We start from the raw sequence: 9,274 nt of genomic DNA on the forward strand, positions 1-9,274 counted from the left end.
TGCACCCAACTTGGAAGCTGCAGGACTTGGCGTGCGGCTCAGCAAAGCCCTGTCTGGGAAAGAAATTGACCAAATTTTCCTTAGAACTAAGAGTAAAATTAGTAGAAAAAAGTAAAATCTAGTTACAAAACTGAATCCTGGTAAGGGGATGATTCTGGATGTAAATACAGTGTGTGAACTGTCCAAGAAAAGCCTGGCAGTAGGTCACAAATAGTACCTCCTGAGCTGAAATGGAGAGCAAACACTCTGTCCAAATAATGTGCAAGCAAATAGCATAAATGCTTCATGTTAGTATCCTTTTAAAAGGATACTGTATCCCTTACTGTAACTTCTTCATAAATACTATAAAAGATACAGCTATTCAAACTGTAATCATTTGGGAATATGAAAGGGTTAAAAGCCTGTTAGACAGAATAACTGCTCTGCAGGTTTAGGTTTTTAAAATACCACTAATCAGGGCTCTATTCAGATTAAATGTGAAAAAAATAATTAGCGCAGTCATCAAATTTTGACAGCTTGAATTGGGAAGATGTTTTTTTCAAATTACTTTGATTTTCAGTATCTTAAAGAAACAGAAGAAGTTCCATGGATGCTGATACTGGGCTGAGTGGTTAAAGAGAGAGAAATGAAGGATGCAAGTAAATGAGGTAGAAGCACAAGCGCTTCGAAAAGGAGGTTTGTAGCAGGACAAAGATTTGCTCTTGGGAGCTCATTTTTACAAAAGAGTTACTTGGAATGAAGAGCTGTGGAATATATTCAGATGTCAGTATTCAGTAACTTCCTTCTAGTAGCTTCTAGAGGGTAAAATCCTCCTTACTCCCATTTGACTTGCAACAATAGAAGTATTTGCTGCTCTAGATACGTGGGAGGCTTATGGGTGATTTTAATAACATGATCTGGAACTGTTTTGTTTAGAAAATTTAATAATAAATAAAAAATTTAATAAATAATAAGGAAAACTTGTAGATTAAATTTTGTTGTTTGGTTTTTTTCTCACTGCCTCACAATAAAAGATTTTCAATTATTTTTTTAATTAGAGTATTTACACACTACATTTAACATTGCCTGCTTAGTTTTGACTGGGGTACTCCCATGTTTATTTTTGTTAGCTGTATGTGCAGCCTGAAGCTACAGGACAAATAGTTTGTCAGAGTTTTCAAAGCATTGTTGTTAACTGGAGACATGGGGGTTTAAAGTTAGCTTTGGTGTTTGTTTCTATTGAAATTAACAAAAAATGAAATACAGTGGTTTCTTAGAATTGAATTAGAACTGGGTGGGAGGTCAGTGCAGACACTTCTAGCATATGATGTGTAAGGCCTACCTGAAGGAAAGGTCAGCTCTTCATGCAGCAAAGGAGGAGCTGGAGATGTTTCTGGCTCTTGCAGTGTTTCCCTGTGGCGGTGTGAACAGTGAGCTGTTACACGGTGTTCTTTGTTAACCTCCACTTTGTGCAGGGCTCACTCTGGGCAGGCAAGATGCTGAGGAGCAGGCTGGGGAAGCACTTGCACTGCTGTCCCCTTGGCTCTTCACCACCTGTCTGGTGCAGCATGGCTGGGCAGGCCTGAGCTCTTGAGCCCGCTCTGTGAAGGGTGGTTGGAGGTTGTCTTCTCCATGTAGTCAAATGGGAAGGGCCAGTCTGGTGAGATCCTCATTCCTCATGGAACTGAAGTATGAGTGAATACTCTCCCTCTTGCTATCTCTCTGTGTGTTTGACATGTGTCAGTTTTCCAGAGTAGCTTAGAAATTTAACCAAGAAAGCCTTTCCTGCCCCGTGCCCCCGCTGTGCCTTCACACTGACTCGGGTTATCGACAGTATCTTCCCATCTTTGCCAGTGCTTTGAGAGATGTGCTGATGCTGCCGTACAACAATGAGCTGCTGTAATTATAATGGGGCTTTCTGTGAGGAGGCAAACGAGCTGTGGTCATACAGAACCTTTGCTGCAATTCAGATTTTATCTTTAATTTTTTTTCTTAACCAGGAATTCCGATTAAGCAATACTGACGTCAACATGACAAGCATTAATTCAGAGGATATGGCTCTGTGACTGACGTATCAAAAGAACTTGCTTTTTCCTAGAACAGGGAAGAAGACAGTATATATTCAGTTATAAATGGCTTGGATAAACAAAACCCCAAGGAAAATCTGGGGAGAAAATGGTATTATTATGCTGTATGTAATATTTCAAGGTAGGTGAAAACAACTTGGTTTCCTTTGGATAATTATTAATTTATAGTTTTATATATAGTTTTTCTGGACAGCTATTGATGGCTGAGATAAAATGCTTGGTAAGTTAGAACTGCTGGAAATACATTGGAGAGATACTTGAATGAGGGGTTTGCTCTTAGATTGAAAAATGGTGTTTACTATCAAAAACTGAAAAACACTTTTACAGAATTCCGCTGTGAAAACGTGTAGGAGAATCATTACGGCAAGTGCTAAAAAGCCAAGTTTAGCAGAAATGCATATGGTCACCTGCAAATTGTGGAGAATGAATACCTTCAGAAATTACTGAGTATTTAAGTTTACTAATATGAAGTCTTTTGATCTTACAAAATTAGATCTTGCTGTAAAACTCTTGACACAATTTCTCTTAGGTAACTCAGTTATGCATGTGATGTGATGAGAGCCATCACTTAAGCCAAATAGTCTTCTGAATACAAGCTTTTCAAAAGTGGGTGTCAACCCACAGTAGTCTCCTTTCAACTCTTGTGTAACAGCAAGAGGTTCCTGAGCCTCACATTGACTTTACCTCCCTTTCCTGCAAAACCAACCTGTGTGACGGTGCTGGAGTCAGGATGGGAGTGCTGTTGGTAGGGTGCGAGTCACCACAAAACTAACTGTTGCTTCAGGTGTCTCCTTTGGTGTTTGCAAAATAGAACGTACCAAAAGTAACATGAATTTGACTCCTATCTCTGCATCACAATTTAGCCCTTCTGTAACTTTGTTAACCATTGTTTGTAAAGGCTTAATCGGAAGTTGCAGGTTTCTGTAAGGAAGAGGCATGTTCCAAGTTGGAAGCTGCACCTCTGCTGGGCTCACAGCTGGAACCAGTGGTACAGAGCAGTGGGATGGCAATCCCTGTCCTCAGTGCTTACGATGAGCATCCCTGGAGCACCCTTTGCCATGGGGGGGAACCCTCTGGTCACAGCTGGTGGTGCTGAGGCTTTGCAGGGCCTCTACAATCGTGCTAAAGGAAGTCACAGTGTAAAAGAAGTATTTTTATCTTAACGGTTTTGAACATCTGTGCAAGCCACCAAGACGTCATAAACTGCTACATTCCTTGCTACTTGTTATGCATCGTGCCACTTAGAAAACATCTAATTTGCAAACAATGATAACACTTTGCTTTCACCTCCCACTGTGTCAGAGGCAAGAATAGCCTTGAACCCCAGACACGATTGGAAGGAGAGGGCACTTCCAAGAAGCACTGTCTGAAAGAAACCTTCAAGTTGGTTGATGATGATGATGAAATCTAAACCAAAGGAAACTGTATTAGGGACATATGTAGAATCTTGGGAATGTGGTAGGTCAGCCTCAGAAAACCATGCAAACTTGTTATCTGGAAGAGCAATCTGTTCCTTGACCTTATCTGTTTGTCATGTAACAACCCTATTGCATACTCCCACTTTAAACCTCTCAGTTCTCATATGAGTAGTTTGTGGGTAAAAGACCAAGATAAACCAAACCACTGTCATCATCCAAACCTGGTGCTTGCCTGCAAATACAGAAGAGAGCTATCCTGTTCATTTGATGCAAGATTTTGTTCAAAGCTTAAACATATTTGACTTTATAATTGTTTTGCTGTATGGTCTTGGGCAGAGGTTGAGCTGAATAAAGACATTTCTGTCCCAGTTCCACTCTAATTTCATCTAACCACAAGCCAGGCTCCTTCTTCCCCTTTCCATCAGCCCCTTGCTCTGTGTCAGCTTTGGGGGACCGGAGGCTCTGGGAAACCTGAGCAGCAGAGAACTGCTTTCTGCTCCCAACAGGTGAGCTCCCTCCACATCAAGAGCATGATGTAGTTTCACTGCCTGTTTTTCAGCGGTTGCTCAGCTAAAGCTGCTCCCCCTGCTCTGTGCCAGTTGCCACTGTTTAGCTCACTTGACCTTATTTCAGCTCTTGTCTGCCTCACACCCCAGCCCTTTTTCTGCCATACAGCCTATTCTTTCCTGCCTCCAGCCGTGCCCTGCCACTTACCCAGCTTACCTAATCTGGAACATGTTTCTCTGGTTCCTGTGCTTCTTCCACAGACTTTGTCACTGATGCTGTCATGGTGCCTGACTCATAAAATGGTCCTTGATTCATGATCCCTCTGCCTGGGCTTAGCTACAGGACACAAGTAGGTCTTGGTTGTGTTTTCCAAAACCTCCCTACATCTGGAAACCAGAGTAGATCATGTCCCAGGTCCAAGAGAGGTGGCCTGAGTGGTAACACTTACCCTTTCCTGTACATAAGGTGGGGTGATGCCTCAAGGGAAAGCAACTCCTCTTGACTGAAGCTAGGAGAAGGGCTTTTCATTACTTTCTACCAATAACTCGTGTGGCCTTCACACAGTTTGGTGATGGAAACTTTAAAACTTGGCTAAGGGAATTTTATCTCAAAGAATGAGACGTAGCGGGAGAACCTCATCTCAAGCAGGGGAATGAGCACAGGGCTTCGGGTAACCAGCAGCACAGACGGCTGAATAAAGCTGCTGATAATGCAATTAGCAGGAAGGCATTTGCGACTTACGGGGGCTCTGCTCATTTCCAGAGCTGATAATGAAGGCAAGCTAAAGCTTCCTTCCTTTTCAGCAATGTGGGACAAACTGGGATTCTGTGGTTCTTCACAGCTCTGAGAGCATGGCAAGCAGGAACTTGCTGAATCAAAGAAAATTCAGGCTTGAGTTGGGTGTTCTGGAAAGACCTGGCAAGAAATAGGGGCACACAACAGAGACTTACGTAAATCACAAAGAATTTATTCACGGAACAGGGAAAGGCCTAAGGAGCTACTGATGTGTAACGTCCCTCCTGCAAATTATGGGCAAGTAACCCATTTTCTGGTCTTTATTTTTCTTTCTTATGTAATATCTCACCTCCAAAAGGATTCAGAGCAGATTTCCCTGGAGTGACTAAGCCAGTTTCAAAAATCTAGGAAAAAACCTCTGACTGGGAAGACTGCTTCTCCCCTCTGCACCCAACTCAGCAGATAAAAATATGGTTGTGGCTTATTTAAATACAGGCCATCAAAGTTACCACCTCACCTTGGAACAAATCCAGTATACAAAGCCTAGTTTGTTTTCCAGTTCTCGCAAGCAAATCCTGTTAAAAAATAAAAGGAATGGTGAAGGATTGTGGCTCTTTTTTTAACAGAAAAGAGGAAACGGAACTGCAGAGGGGGTTCCTGTTCCGCTGCCCTGAGAGAAAAGGAAGCAGCATGAACATGAATCTCCTGCCTGGAAGAATGAATCAGCCATCTGGCAGCTTGTGTTTGTTTTGATCTTCGCTCATGGTGAACCTCTGGCCATTAATTCAGACATGGATTTGGTATCTACCATCTCCTCGCTCAGGTTCTTAACTGGGTGACTGATCAAGAGCTCTCTTTGGACAAAGCACAGTTAAAAGTCCCCGTTGTAAAGTCTTTGTTCAATCCTCTCTGCATTGGGCTCAGTACCAGAAACGGTGGACTTTGAAGCTCTTAAAGAGAGCTTCTCTTCTCTTTCATGAGAAAGATGACATAGTCCTGTAGAATGCTTTCTCCTACAGTTTTCCACAGAACTTCTTTTCTATCAGATACAAATCCTTTGTAGGAAGATCAGAATTTAAAATATCTCTGTTCCCTTATCATGCTTGGATAACACTTTTTTCTTTTACAGTTTCTCATTGTATTGGGAAGGATGCTAAAGTGCTGAAAATACATAGAAACTTCCAAGTCGTTCTTTGATTTCCTTACAGAGTCTGAACAGATGGTAGAAGCCCATTCTGGAATTGTCAGCTTAGAAAGAAGTGGTGCACTAGCAGAGGAACTGCTTTTCATCTCATCTTCTCTGTTGTACCAACTGGAAGGCTCAGTCCCAGAAGCATGATCGAGAAAACGCAGAAGCCGGGCTCTTCAGAGAGCTGCTTTTGTCTCCATACAACGGTTGAGATCTTGTTCCACTTTTATGCCCCCTTTATTCCAGTTTAAGAGGCTGCTGTGTTTGCTCCTTAGATGTGTGCTATACAAACTGGTTTACGGTGGCTACTTGGTGATCCGAGTGCGGTGCTGCGTTGGGAACCCTCCCAGGGCACAGCTGGCTTGAGAAATTCCCATCCTCTGGTAACTGGAGCAGAGCGGAAACATTCCTGGCCTTGACAGGAGCACACCACACCTCCAGTTGTGCTGACTGAACTGCTGATGTGGTTGTACTCTGGATAGCATCTGAGAAATGTTCTGGTTTGGGTAAAAACAAAATGAAACCATTTCCTCAGAAAACAAACGGCCCCTCTCCCTGTCTCTGATGAGGCAACAGCTTTGCTTACAGAGCAGGCAGGCAAACAGCTGAATGGGGCAACGAGGAGGGAGGAAATGAACTGGAGAGTGCAAAATCCTCTTGGGCAGGCTCTGTGAGCAGTGGTTCACAGTACACCAGGGCACCTGGAGTCTGGTCTCCAGAGTGCTCCCATGTTCTGTTGTCACAACTTCAAAAAAGCAAACTCGCCGTGTGAGTCAGGACACCCAGAAGTGTTTTGGATCTGGGCTTCCAAGGTCTGAGTCAGCTTTGGAAACAGGCTGAACTCTGCCATGGCACTGTCAGCACTTGCACACTCATTCCTTCAGAAACACACCCTAAAAACTATGTCACGTTTTCTTCTGCTGAACACATTTACCTAAAAAATCTCAGCTATGAGGTCAAGTGTGAAGTGCAGTGTTTTTGGAACAGACCAAACACCTGATGCGTGCTAATACACAGATTTTATGCACAGCTGACTCTGAAGCTGCCTCATGCTGTGCTCCTGCCAGCTCTCGCAGTAGACTGCTATAATCTTACAAAGTTTTGGATGTGAGTTGTACTATGAGTAGCCCTATTGTATCTGAAGCAGAGAATACACTACTGGAATTCCGTGCGCAGGAAAAATGTTGGTTTTGGACGCTGTAGTTTATTTTCATGGAGAAATGGTCTAATGGGCAGCTGTCAGAAGGTGACTTTGCGCAGGGAAGGCACAAATGGATCCAGCTCCTTTCCGTCTATTTCTGTGTGTAATTTAACAACCATATACATCATGGTAAAGATATAGATTTTGAAACATTTTTACATATATATGAAGTAAGTTTAAAACTTGAGGTTTGGGGTGTGGTTTTTTTAATCAGATAATATTTTTTTTCACAATTCTTCTCTAAACATACATTAACAGATTCACATTAAAGATCACCATTATCAGCAGCACCTGTAGCTGTAACTGAAACCTTGCACATAGTTTTATGATTAGTCAGGTCACTATTTTAAAGTGTTCCCTAACAGGGAATCTTTCTCCTCATATTCTTGTCAGGAGCTGAAAAGACATTCTGAAACATAAATTCAAGCTATAGCATTTATTTTTCTAGGTCTGCCCATGTACCACAGATTACATCTAGAATTGCCAGGTGACATCAACTCAGATTACACTAGGGTTTCTTTTGTTTTAAACACTCCTTATCTGATCACAGTTTCCACTCTAAGTGTTACTGGCTCTGCAATGCCTCATCTTAGCTTTGAAAAGACTGGAACTGACCTGACGAATAGTCTTAATGTCCTGCCTTTGTTAGGCAGGTGAGCAGAGTAACTCAGCTTAGTGCCTGCTTAGTTATGTTAACCCTCCCTCAAAATTAAAAGTAGATAAAACACAAGAGAATGATTAGTCTAATTACCAGGACAAAACTGTTCTTCGGGGGTGGTCTCTTCTCCCAATTAGCAGGTGATAGGACAAGAGGAAACGGCCTTAAGCTGCACCAGGGGAGGTTTAGATCGGATATTAGGAAAGATTTCTTCACTGACAGGGTGTTCAGGCATTGGAACGGGCTGTCCAGGGCAGTGGTGGAGTCACCATCCCTGGACGCGTCCACACGCCAGGCAGTGACATGGGTTAGTGGTGGCCTTGGCAGTGCTGGGGAACGTTTGGACTCGATGATCTTAAACGTCTTTTCCAACCCAGCTGATTCTATGATTCTATGGTTGTGCTGACTGTTCTAACTATAAGCTTATGTGCAACTATTCAGCATGAGTAATGTGCTTACCATTACACAATACAGAGAAAAAAAGCATAGAAGAAACTACTGAGTGCTGTGTTTGGAAAAACAGGCATCACAAATTTATCTGGTTACTTTAAGTATCCTACGTTGGTTCTATGAGACTGCTTCAGGTTCACAGAGGTAGAAAAAAGGAATCACACTGAGAGCCCAGGAGCAACTCCTGATTTGAACTGGGAACGTGCTCAGTGATGGGCAGAAGCGGAAGACGTTTCAGGAGAACACTCCTAACCACACGGAACACCATCAGTGCCAGCCATGCTGCTTCTGTCTGCACCGCCACACAAGCGTGCCGTTCTCAAGATAAGGCACTCTGCATCCATGCCGGCAACTGTACATTTATCTTCGAAACCATAGGCTCCCTTGCGCGCAACTTGGCTTCCTGAGCACAAAACTGACCAACATACGACAGACGAGCTGCCGCGGCTCTGAGGTCACAGTGGTGGCTGGGCCCTGGCGCTCACTGCTACCCTTTGAGGGCCTGCCGTTACTAGCACGGGACAGCGAGGAGGAACTGCGAGCGGTTAATGGATTATTTCTAGACAGACTGAACTTTGCCTCAGCTTAACAATCATTTTCTAATGACTTCTGTGTTGCAAGGCAGAGGACACCCAGCCCCATTTGTGTGCGCCCGTGTGAGGGCGGGCGCGCTCTGGAGCCGCAGCTCCCGCTCCTTTTTAGGCTGTCCGCCCGCCTCGGTTACCCGATCCTGCCCCGAGCATGCAGCCAGCAGCGGGGCCGCCTCTTCCCCCTCCCGGGGCCGGGGCTGGGGCTGGGGCCGGCTCCGGAGCTGCCGCGGCCCCGCCCCCCTCCCCTCAGGCGGCCGCGCTCGCGAGCGGGCGGAGCGGGAGCGGGACGCGCGCGCGCCCGCGCATGCGCGGCACCTTGTTTACCCCGCTCGGCGCGGCCGTGCCCGCGGCCCGCCGGCAGGTGTCGCCCCACGCCCAGGAGAGCGGGCGCCGCTTGGTGGCCGCCAGGTGGCGCCTGCGGCCTCCATTCGGTCGCGAGCCGCCGAGCAGCGAACACCCC

This window comes from Strigops habroptila, chromosome 9 (assembly GCF_004027225.2).
Source record: "Strigops habroptila isolate Jane chromosome 9, bStrHab1.2.pri, whole genome shotgun sequence".
Classification (NCBI taxonomy): domain Eukaryota; kingdom Metazoa; phylum Chordata; class Aves; order Psittaciformes; family Psittacidae; genus Strigops; species Strigops habroptila.